This window comes from Pinus tabuliformis, chromosome 1_2, assembly GCF_031772625.1.
Source record: "Pinus tabuliformis cultivar Carrire ecotype Pingquan chromosome 1_2, CPIR1, whole genome shotgun sequence".
Taxonomy (NCBI): domain Eukaryota; kingdom Viridiplantae; phylum Streptophyta; class Pinopsida; order Pinales; family Pinaceae; genus Pinus; species Pinus tabuliformis.
Window position 1 is genome coordinate 709,450,472 of NC_142298.1, and position 12,868 is coordinate 709,463,339.

The window sequence follows — 12,868 nt, forward strand, 5'->3', positions numbered from 1 at the left end:
TTGAGGCACAAGATGATGAGGCAGAGGATGCCTCCCAAGTACATTCCGCGACAAAGTTACCTCCTTACATCCCCCCGTGGAAGGGGAAAGCCAAGGTACCAAAGGACCTGGAGGCCATGAAGAGTGCGCTCCAGACCCCGCTCCTCCCCGATGATATAAGGTTTGAAGGTCCGCCATTGGGACGAGTACCTACTATGAAGTTCGAAGATTGGGACCTCGTGGACAGCAAGAAGTTCCCACAGTGGGCCACTGAGAGGTTGATGAAGAAGAAATGATTGCATGGTGTGGAGAAGGCGGGGTTACTCCATCTGTGATGGATACCCCACTACCACCACGCGCTAATCACCATTTTTGTCACCAGGCAGCTGCTGTGCCTGGTGCATGATGGGTATCTCTGGCTAGAGGAGCCGATTCCCATTACGGCTGATCTAATTCACCGAATTTCTCGACTGCCAGTGAAAGGAAACGACCCCGCGGCCATAGTAGGAAAAAGCAGTGATTTGGCCCTCGCGGAAGTTATGAAGGCCAAGTGTAAGCTAGAAAAGAGAAAGCAGGGGTACGTGATAGCGAGAATTAAAGACCAAGGGGTGCGCGTAGCCAACCAGCTGCTGACCGACAAGCTAATGAGGAAATTTCGCGTCGACGAAGTACCAGCGTCTGTGATTGTGTTGGCAGAGCAATGCGCAGAGGGGGTCCAGATGAATTGGGCGCAGTTCCTCTGCAACTAGCTCTTGACGAACTACAAGGAGGCCCAGGAGCAAGGTAAGACCTTCCACTATGCGTGGTTGCTCTTATCCATCCTGTTGGTTGCAGGGGAGCTGCTGGTGGACAGCCAGTTTCCCACTACTGAGGATGACCTGCCCGAAGCCGCGAGGTATACCTCATTATGGGCTACAAAAGACGCGAACAGGATTCGCAATATAAAGGTGTTTTGGGTGTTCGTGGAGGTGAGCATCCAAACATGGATCAACTGCAGGCTGCGCTTGTCCCCTACAGTTCATGACAGCTTGCAAAGCGCGACAAAATTTAAAGCGGATATGCATAACCTATATATCCGGGCGTGCAAGGATCCAACACGAAAATGGGTGAAGCTTCCGTTCATTGCAACGGATGATGCGATCTTCACAGTAATGGAGTCATGGCCTTCGGAGTGGCGTGCCCCGAACTTGGTAGAAATGGAGAAGGTCGCATCTCAGCAACGAAAGAAGGACACCAAGCTGTGCATCACACATTTGGTTGAGAGGAGGCACCAAGAACAAGAAGCAACCACATGACAGAAAGCGGTTGATGCAGCAACAGTAGCGCAGATGGCAGAGACCACAACCATGCCAACTAGAGAGGCCGAGGAGGGCCAAGAGATGTCCTCGGGGCAGCAGACCATGGAAATGGACAAGGAGGATGATTGCGCGGACCCGAGCATGACATCAACACAACTCAAGAAACCACGCGACCTTGAGAAAACAACACCATGAAAGAAAGGAAAAGCCACAAAGACATCCATCAACTTGATCACGCTCACAGAAGGTGATCTATTGGATATCAGCAAAATGATTCATGAAGTTGCGGAGGACGTGCTCCAGGGATTGTGGATGGAGCAGAACACTGTGTTGGGGGCACTCAACGTGCAGCTACAAGGTTTACAGTACAACACCCCCAAACAGGCACAATGGCCTAGTATGTCGTAGCAAGAACTGCTGAGGCCGAACAGACGCTGCGCGCCCGTATGGGTAACACCTTCATCTTGCCCGAAGGCACGCTAGCAGCAGCAAGCGAGGATGACTGGGCTATGATGAGTAGCATGAAAGGCGTCGGCTTGAACTTGGCTGCCCTGCCATGCAAAATTTTGTACCAGCTGCAGGATGGGGTCATCGTAGAGCTCCGCGCCCGGGAAGGCCGAGCGATCCAGGTCCTGCATGAACAGAAAATCAACATGGACTAGCTCAGCATCTAGCAGGATGAGTTGGTTGCGCAAGCTCGCAGACTGGAACAGGTTGTAGAAGATGCATGTAGGAGCGTTCCAGAGTTGGCCATGCTGGCAAAGCTCCCAATAGCAGAATGGGTACATAGATTGGCAGCTGGAGTCTGCAAGGTCCAGGAGGAAACGACAAAGGTTCAGTTGGAACTGAACCTACAGATCACTGAGCTGCGATTAAAGGTGCAACCCTCCACACCCCTAGAAGTCAGAGAGCAGCACACCCGTGCTATCCAGATGGGGTTGGAAAAAATTAGTCAGGCGACATAAGGTTGCACCGGGATGTTGAAGCAAGCAATAACCATACTTACACACCTACAGGAAGAATCAAACCTACAATGCCTAGAGATAGAAGTGTGCGAGTTGTAGTAGGAGTATGACCGTGTCTGGGGCACCATACAGACGGTTGCCCTTACTCAACGACTGGCCAGATTATAGCAGGCAAGGGCACTAAAGGACTGAGTAGACGCCGCACACCAAAATGAAGCCCTGCTTAAAGCACGCATCCAACCATGGATCGATGAAGCATTCACAATTATAGCTACCATTGAAGGGACGCTGGCACAGATGCAGGAATTGTATATGGTTGGACATGAATGCGACCCTACTCAAGAAAGTTCAGAGATACACATGCAACAAATACAATAAGCAGTGGAACAGTGTGCTGTGGACACCCACGCTACGCGAGACCTGCTACATGGACTTCGTGCAAAGATTGCCACACCAGTAGAGTGACTTGGGACGAGTCATAATGATTGTGTTGGGGGCCTGTTGGGCAGCAGATCCCCCCATAACATGTTTTTGGGGCTTAAAGCCCGAGTTTTGGTCAATGTAATGTAAATACCCCACGAAATGCATGCGCGGAGCACGAGAGTCTAGGGTTGTCTGCCCTAAAATAATGTAATTTAATGTAAAGTGTGTCGGCCTACCCATATAAATAGAACGAGGCTCTAAGTGTAAAGATAGTTGTTTTATGAGTTTTTAAAAAAGTAATAGATAGATGCGATGGCATGGTGAGAAGATAGAAGGGGATTTGAAGTGTAGTGGGTTGTAGTGGTAGGTAGAGGCTCTGCAGCTGAGTGCATAGAGGCCTAGTAGAGTCCGCAACTGAGTGCACAGACCCCTGTAGCTGAGTGCGCAGGCGGAGTCGGGTCTGTAACTGAACTTGAGTATTAACAAAGATAAGATTGATTCAGAATATTGTGTGTCTATTAGTAGATCTATATTTCTATGTTCTGGTTATCTTTATACACTTATATTGTTTTCAAGTACGCGCGCTTATCTGAAAGTTGAATAAGTAATAAGAATATTGGGCCAGCACAGATTAGGTCAAGCACTAATATAATAACACAGTAAGGTTTGGATCAGAATAATATTGTATTCACAAACGCACGCACGGGTTGTGAAGAATAGAAAGCTGCACGCAGCGTGCAAATTAGGATCGCGAACCTCTAGAACCTTCATCAAGACATCCCTAGGGTGTGGAAACCTGGTTCTAGCACCCTCCCGTACTACTACGGATGAGACCTCAGTCTGCGCTTCGCGAACTGTTGCCGGAAGGGCTAGCAGTACCGGGATTTGCTTGGCTAAACTCACTGCTAAACTTGGGTCAGGCCCCACATAGCCAACACACCTCCACATAGTGAATGTGACCGCCACCGGCTAATCACCCCACTGACCGACAACGGTCTCCGCTTATTTATCAAATAGCGTATTGAGTTATTCCTCTTGCTGGTCTAAAACCCGGTAGGCACCAGCATTCCAAGAAACCAGAGTAGAAGATCCTTACACCATTTTACTTCATCCAATCTACATTGTCTAGAGAATTTGAGAATCCTGCATCATAAGCATTTCCTTGGAAAAAAATGCAATCTGCTAATGAGAGGCGTGCAAGGGATTTTGATCCAAACATTTGAGGAGCTACCTTAAATGTCAATCATTTTGCTAATCAATTGTTCATAACTACAACTGCTAAGAGAGGGAGCTGGTATCAGGGCCTTGGCCAATCTACATTTGTCATATGTATTTCCATTCAATCTGAGCAGCTGGATTTTAAACGACTTCTTTCTTTTGGTATTTATATGCACAGGCCCCTTCACGACCTGCATTTTGTTTGCATATAAGACCTATAAAATACCCCATGAACCTTTCAGCAAAGTTAGTTATTAAATTTTTTATTTATGTTTTACATAATCTTTTTTTCTTGGCAACTATGCAACCTTAATATAGGAAAGATATGAGTGTGTTATTTGAGGAGATATATTGCTTTTTCTTTCATTGGATTGCTCAACTACTCTATAATTGCTTGGACAGCCTTTGCTCATAAGGGACAACTGCCAGATGTGGATTACGGTATTAAAAGCTCATCAACTAAGGATGTTGTTTTTAAGTTTTTCAATGTCGTGGGAAACGTTGCCTTTGCTTATGCAGGACACAATGTAGTCTTAGAGATCCAAGCTACTATTCCTTCCGAAACAAGGAGACCATCCAAGGTCCCTATGTGGTGATGAGTTGTTTTCGCATATAATGTAGTTGCCCTCTGTTATTTCCCAGTGGCATTAGTCGGCTATTGGGATTTCGGAAATGCTGTTGAAGACGATATTCTTATTTCACTTAAAATGCCCTCATGGCTGATTGCAATAGCCAATATGATGGTGGGAGAAGCTATCAGGTATACGTCTTTTGCATACTGGATTATAACCTATTACAAAATGCATTCCCCTCTGTTTACGTATATCGGTAGTCTAAAAATTCCTTTCACTAGAATTCATGAGTTTAAGTGATGCTAGGAACCCTCTACAATAATTTTCCCTTCATTTCGAGGCATAACTTGATGATATTTCAATGTAACTTATTGGGCTTTCTGACACTGTTTAGTGTTTCTTGTAGATTTATGCTATGCCAGTATTTGATATGATGGAAACAGTGCTGGTCAAGAAACTTCACTATACTCCAGGAGTTCCGCTTCGTTTGGTTGCTCGCTCAACCTATGTTGGTAAGTAGAATCATACTGAAAACCAAGCAGAAACTTTTCATTCTCACAAACTTTTTAAATTAATTTCTCGGAAGAAAAGACTATTCTAACACACCGTTTGCACTGAATTCCACCCCTAACCTGCTTCGTTGGCATATCATTGCCTTTCTTTTGGAGTCTGCTTGGGTTCTTTGGAGGATTTGCTTTTTCTCCGACAACTTACTTTGTAAGTACTCTCTAACAGCTAAGATGAGACATCTTATGCAAAATCGAGTATATTTTTCTTCTCTGGTTCAAGTTTCCTTGTTTCAATCAGTATTGTGGCCAATGAATCAAATAAAGGCTTGCTGATATATTATGGTCTCTTAACGCTTGTCATGTATTTGACTATTGCAGCTTCCTTGCATCATCTGGCTCGCAATATACAAACCAAAAAGATTCAGCTTATCGTGGATAACCAATTGGGTTAGTCCCTTAGTTTTTGAAACTTGCTTTTAAGACATCACTCTGTAATGTGTTAGAATAAGCTTTCCAATGGTGAAAACAAAGAAAAGAAACAATGTAAAAGATATACAATCACACTCAGTAAAACAAGCATTAAATAGAAAACAGAGAAAAGAATCAATGTAGAAGATATACAACCACATTCAGTAAAACAAGTATTAAATAGAAAATAGGGAATAAGAACTCGTAAAAGATGTTTTAATGCATGTGTTACTGTCTTTTCAAAAGATACGCAGAATCAGAAAATACCATATGAAGCATATACATAGCTCTAATATATTGTCATGACTGTGGCATCTATTGGGGGTTTATACAGTATCATTAACGACGCAAAGCCATACAAATTCTACTCTTAAGTAGAAAGATGACGCTGCTTATATCAGTGATTCTCAGTAGTGGAGAAAATATTTCATACATATTATTTTGGGATTATTTGTCCTAGCTTCTCTTGTAAGAGTATCTGCATTAGTTTAGAATCATCTGAGTTTTGGAACTCAGCTTTTGTTTGTTACAGAAAGTTTTTTCTTAAATTAAATTAATACAACACAACATGCTAGAAACCATGTGAAGAGATCAGATCACAAGCTGTTGGCCCAAAAAGCTAATGTATGCAACAAAGAATTTGAAGTGAAACAGGTTGTATAAAGTTGAAAATAAATACTACTATTTTGTATTAATGGAGAAATGGTTACACAAGTTGTAACGTATCTCCTTAGTTTAGGATTTGTTCCTAGAGTTTAGGAGTTTGGTTGCAACTTCCTAAGTTCTAGTAAATGTACTTAATGATGTAATTGCTCATTTGATGAAAGTAGAATGTATGGAGAGATTTCTCTTTGTTTGAGTGCAGTCTCCAGGTGCAGTACTCACCTGTGAGCTGTAACTCCTTCTTTTTAATTATTTGTAGAATCAGGTGGACTGCAATAATACCTGAAGACAGGTCTCAGATGAATGATCATCTCTAAGCACAAGAAAGTGTTGGCGCGGTTTCGTCGCGAACAGTCGCGCCATTTTTGTGCGGAAGGAAGAGCTGGTGCGATTTTTTTAGGAACAGACGTGCCAGTTGGTGCGGTTTTGAGGGTGATAAGCGCGCCAGAAAGTACAATTGGCGTAGAAAATCAAGGATTAATCATGCCAATTTCGTGAGACGCATCGATTTTGTTTCTGGCGTGGACATTTCGCTATCGAAGGAGTGCCAACCTCTTTCTCTTTGAAAAATCTACAATTTTTGCAGATCAGAGTTGCTCGGTGGTGGCACTTTGAATTTTCGGCTCTGTTCAGTGGCAGCAGAGCGGAGTAGCCCGGTGGTGGTGTATTGGAGTCCCTGATCTACTCGGTGGTAGTAGATTGGACTTGCCCGATGGTGGGCATTGGAGTTCCGAATCTGTTCGGTGGCAGCAGATCGGACTTGCCCGGTGGTGGCGTATTGGAGTTCTAGATCTGTTCGGTGGCAGTAGATCGGACTTGCCCAGTGGTGGTGCATTGGAGTTCCGGATCTGTTCGGTGGCAGCAGATCGGACTTGCCCGGTGGTGGCTCATTGAAGATAATCTTTTTTTTTCTTTCAGCAAAAACAGAGGTTCGGATCTGGTATGTGGTGATTTTTTGGTATCCTGAAATTGTTCAGTTCGATAGACTTATTCCTTAGAGGATCAGAAATTTTATCAATCTAATATGAATAACAGTCTAGAATCATATCTCCATGAGTCTGGAAAACTCGATGGATCGAATTTCACCAACTAGAAATTCAAGATGCAGACTTTACTTGAAAGTGCAAATGCATGGTCGATCATTACAGGAAGTGAGCTGAGATTAGGATCAGCCACACAAGAACAAGATTGGGATAAAAGGGAGACCAAAGCAAAGGTCATATTGAAGATGTCTGTCAAGGACAATGTTATCCCACATATTAGAGACTGTAAATCGGCCACTGACATTTGGACGACGATCAAAAACCTATACCAGATGCAGAATACAAACCGTGTCTTGTCACTCAAAGGCAAGTTTTTTGCATTGAAGATGGAGGAGAATGAATCCGCTGCTGGATTCATTTCTAGAGTTAAAGACCTGAATGACAGATTGGGAGATATCGGAGAAAAAGTTTCCGATTCAGATCTGGTCACGATCACGTTGAACGGAATGACTGATGATTATCAGACATTCATCACAGGGTTGTCAGCAAGGGAGAAAGCCCCTTCATTTGAAGAGTTGACAGGGATTCTGATACAAGAAGAAGAGCGACGACAAAATTTGAAATCACAGAGCAATGACCTTGCTCTGATGGCAAAAAGGAGACAGTTTAAAGGGAAGCAACATCAGCAACCGCAGCAACAACAGAAAGGAGCCAACACATTTCAGAAGAGACCGTTTTGAAGGTATGTCTGCTAATAATTTTCCCATCAATAAATGTTTTTACTGTGGGAAACCTGGACATGAGATTAGAGATTGTTATAAGAGGCAGGCAGACAAAGGAAGAAACAAACAGAGAAAACATAAGGGTTACTTCGTTAAGGAAGAGGAGGATCATAGCCACAAACTTTGACTATTTATAGTCGATCGTGCCCTTTCAGCTTCAAAAGGAGATGAGGACGACATATGGTATGTTGACTCGGGCGCATCCTCACATATGACTGGTAAGAAGGATTGGTTTGAATTTCTTGAAGAAACTTCATGTGGGTCGAAAATCTATTTAGGAGATGATAGTGGACATGAGATCAAAGGACATGGTGACATTCCTATAAAATTACCTAGCGGTGACATTAAACATCTTAAAAATGTATTGTATGTTCCAGGAATTAAGAAAAATTTGGACTCTGTCTCAATGATTACCAATCAGGACATGCAAGTTCAATTCTTTAAGACTAACTGTGTCATTAAGGATATCCAGATGGAAACAGTTGCATCAGGAGTGCGCGTGGGGAACCTGTATAGACTAGATGTGAAGAGTATGCCACAACAGGCAATGGTTGCAGCTGGATTGACAGTCGAAAATCTTTGGCATCAGAGATTCGTCCATCTTAATCTGCAAGACCTCATCCTACTTCAGAGAAAATGTATGGTCGATGGACTCCCTGTTTTCCATAATGTTAAGCTGGATTGTGATGGATGTGCATTAGGGAAAATGCATAGAGAAGAGTTCCCTTTGCATGTTAATAGAAAGGAAAGAGACATTTTAGAACTGGTGCATACAGACATCTGTGGACCTATGCAAACTAGGTCATTAGGAGGAGCATATTACTCTCTCTTATTTACAGATGATTGCACTAGATTTTCATGGATATACTTTCTGAGTAAAAAGAGTCAAGCTTTTCAGTATTTTAAAGAGTTTAAATCCATGGTAGAAAACCAAACAGGAAAAAGGATAAAAATTATCCGCTCAGATCAAGGGGGAGAATACAGGTTGGGAGAGTTCATGGATTTCTGTGTTGAAAATAATACTGAGAGGGGGGGTGAATCAGTATTATCTAGCAATTTAATAAATCTTCCTTATTTGATCTTTGAATTATTTTTGCATGTCAGTACCATAAAATAATGAGCATGAACAAGGAAAACAGATAGTCACACCAAAGAACACAAGATGTAAGGTGGAAACCCAATGTGGGTGAAAACCACCTGCTGCAATATGTCTCTATCTTCTTTCAAATTAGAAACTCCTTTTACAATGATTTTGTACTGGTGCAGTCCTTTACCAGTACGCAGGCTGCAACCTGCAGAGAGCTACAACTCTCTCTCGTTTTCCAGTCTTCTCCTAGAAGGGAGCTACAACCCCCTACTTCTTTTCATAAAGCATCAAATGATCATCAAGTACATAACAGTTACAGTCCACTACAGTTATCAGATCAGTAATAACAGAACTAACCCAGAACACCTTATCAAAAAGAGAAATTCAATCAACAGAACATCTTAAGACAGAGACGCAGTTTTCCCTTCTGTGGCCTGCGACCAGACGCAGTTAACCTTCTGCTCCCCTGCGTCCACACGCAGAGATCCTTCTGCTGCGCTGCGTGCCCACGCACTGTTCCTTCAACTGCACTGCGTCCTGTTGCTGCAGGGACGCACCCAAAAACACTGTCGCGCCGCGTTCTTTTGCTGCAGGGATGCACCCAGAAATACTATCGCGCCGCGTCTTTTTTCTCAGAGACGCACCTGATCCTTATTATGCTCCGCGTCCCCACGCAGTGCGCCTGTTACTGTACTGCGTCCCAGACGCACCTGAATCTTGCTCTGCCCTGCGTCCCCACGCAGGTCTCTCCTTACTGCACTGTGTCCCGGCGCACTTGCCTTTCACTGAACCTGCGTACCTTCGGGTATGAATGATTTTAAGACTTTAAGAGTAACCCAAACAGTCAGATCTACAGATCTGATCATGCGCCAAAGAGATCTCAGTCTTTCAGAAGATTCGCCTTTTTAGATCTAGACCAGATCTACGCTCATAAGATATTCAACCAAAGACATACACAAACCAAATGATCTCCTTTGCTTTATATAGGCAAGCTCCTCCTCAAATCATGGAACAATACCACGAGCCGACACCATAATAACACAATACCGTCGGCTAGATACCAAGAGTAAAACACAAGAAACCCCCACGTGTGTTTTTCTCTGCCTTAAAATGTGTGCACTGGGTGGACGCACCTCCTGAACGGCTGGCCTGCGTCTCTGGACGCGGCTTTTGCATGGTGTACCTACAGGTACGCATCTTCTGAACTGATTTCCTGCGTCCTTCTTTATTTTCAATAAAAAGAGAGCCTTGCCATGGGAGTTGCCATCAAGTACAACATCTGTAACATATATAGCCATTCCTGAAACATAATGCCAACAATCTCCCCCTTTGGACTTGATGGCAACCTCACAAACTTTGCTTCATTCTCCCCCTTTGACATCAAGGGCAAAGGGTATGCTCCCCCTAAGATCATGCTCCCCCTGAACCAGATCTGCAACAAAGAACCATAATCCTCCATGAAAGAGATAGAGACATATTGCAGCTATTTCCAAGATCTCCTTCTGACCATCCTCCATAATACCAACAATGCATTGTATGCTCCCCCTGAACCTGTACCATCAATTAGAAAAGATTCAACTATAAGATGATGCATCAACAACCCCCAGCTTTTGCCTGAGGTATTCAAAAGTGTCCCTGGGCAATGGTTTGGTGAAAATATCAGCAACTTGTTCCTTAGAAGGAACATATTCCAACTTGACCTTCTGTTCAAGCACTTGTTCTCGGAGAAAATGATACTTGATTGGTATGTGCTTGGTTTTTGAATGCATAACCGGATTCTTTGAGATGCTGATTGCACTTGTGTTATCACATAAGATGGGGATAGGTGGTGTACAAGTGATTTGAAAATCCTGCAAAGTCTGCATCATCCAAAGAAGTTGGGTGCAACAAGATGCAGCAGCAACATATTCTGCTTCAGCTGTAGACAAGGCAATCGAACTCTGTTTCTTGCTGAACCAAGATACCAGTCTAGAACCCATAAAGAACGCACCACCACTTGTGCTTTTCCTGTCATCCACGCTTCCGGCCCAATCTGCATCTGTATAAGCATGAAGAGTAAGATCTGTATCTCTAGGATACCATAAGCCATAATTTTGAGTCCCTTGAAGATATTTGAAAATTCTCTTCACTGCCTGAAGATGAGTCTCCTTCGGATTTGCCTGAAATCTTCCAACTATTCCAACTGCATGCATGATGTCCGGTCGGGTACCTGTCAAATATAGTAAACTTCCAATCATAGATCTGTAGGTTGGTTGATGTACTGCTGCAGATTCATCATTTGCACTGAGATTACATCCTGTGACCATGGGTGTACATACTGGTTTTGCATCTTCCATGCCATATTTCTTCAAAATCTGTTTGAGATACTTGGTTTGAGATAAAAAGATTCCTCCTTCTTTTTGTTGGATTTGCAAACCAAGGAAATATGTCAGTTCTCCTAGCAAGGACATTTCAAATTCTTTCTGCATGACCAAGGCAAAGCTTTGACTCATAGCTTCTTCATTGCTGCCAAAAATAATGTCATCTACATACACAACAAGTATTAGCAATTTGTCATTTTCAACTTTTATATAAAGATTGCTATCTGCTGAACCTTTTGAAAAACCTTGTTGATGAAGATATTTGTCCAAACGGTAGTACCAAGCCCTTGGAGCTTGTTTGAGACCATAGAGAGCCTTTTTCAATTTGCATACAAGATTTGGATCATTTCCAAGAATGAACCCATCTGGCTGTTCAATGTACACTTCTTCTTCCAGGTCTCCATTCAGAAAGGCTGATTTCACGTCCATTTGAAATACTTTGAAGTTTTGAAAACTTGAGAGAGCAAGGAACATTCGGATGGCCTCAAGTCTTGCAACAGGAGCAAAGGTTTCTTCAAAGTCTATTCCTTCTTGCTGCGCATACCCTTTACAAACAAGTCTGGCTTTGTTTCTAATTACTTCTCCATTTTCATTCAATTTATTTTTGAAGACCCATTTTGTTCCGATAACATTCTTATCCTTTGGTCTAGGAACCAGCTCCCAAGTGTTGTTCTTTTCGATTTGCTCAAGTTCTTCATCCATTGCTTTCACCCAACATTCATCTTTGCATGCTTCTTTCACATTTTGTGGTTCAGTAGAGGAGAGTAATGCCAAATAGCTTGAGGCTTCTGCAACTGTTCTTCTTGTTTGTACACCTGCTTCTTTCTGCCCCACAATCTGAGATTCTGGATGATTCTTCTGAACATATCTGGATGGAGTCTTTTCTTCTATTCTTGTTTGCTCCTCTGGCTCTTCTTGAGGTTCTTCTTGAGGTTCTTCTTCTTCATCATTCTGTCTTTGAGGGTAGCCTTCATCTTCTTCGATGTCTTCATGATGGACTTAACTAGGAATTTATCCCTTCTCATCAACCACTACATCAATGCTGTCAACAATTCTGCCAAGTCTTTTATTGTAGCACTTGTATGCTTTGCTATATGGAGAATAACCAAGAAGAATGCCTTCATCTGCTCTAGGTTCAAGTTTGCCAAGCTGCTCATCAGTATTCTTGATATAGCATTTGCTCCCAAAGATTTTGAAGTGCTTTACCGAAGGAGTCCTACCATTCCAAAGCTCATGAGGAGTTTGAGTGCTGTTCACCCGAACATTCGTTTTGTTGAGAATAACAACCGCAGCATGTGCAGCTTCACCCCAGAAAGTTGCGGGAGTTCCTGATTCATCAAGCATAGCACGAGCCATTTGTTGGATTGTTCTGTTCATTCTTTCCACAACTCCATTTTGCTGGGGAGTTCTTGCTGTAGAGAATTCTCTTCTTATCCCATGTTCTTCACAGAAATCGAAAAATTCATTTGAAGTAAATTCCCCACCTCTGTCGGATCTGAGGCACTTAATTTTGTGACCTGATTCATTTTCAACCAAGGCTTTGAAGGATTTGAATTTTTCG

At 42.9% G+C, this 12,868-nt stretch overlaps 1 pseudogene; it reads left to right on the top strand.

The window, feature by feature from the left end:
• The first annotated feature begins 1,723 nt into the window (after positions 1-1,723).
• Positions 1,724-6,081, top strand: LOC149207706 (lysine histidine transporter 1-like; annotated as a pseudogene).
• The last annotated feature ends 6,787 nt before the right edge of the window (positions 6,082-12,868 follow it).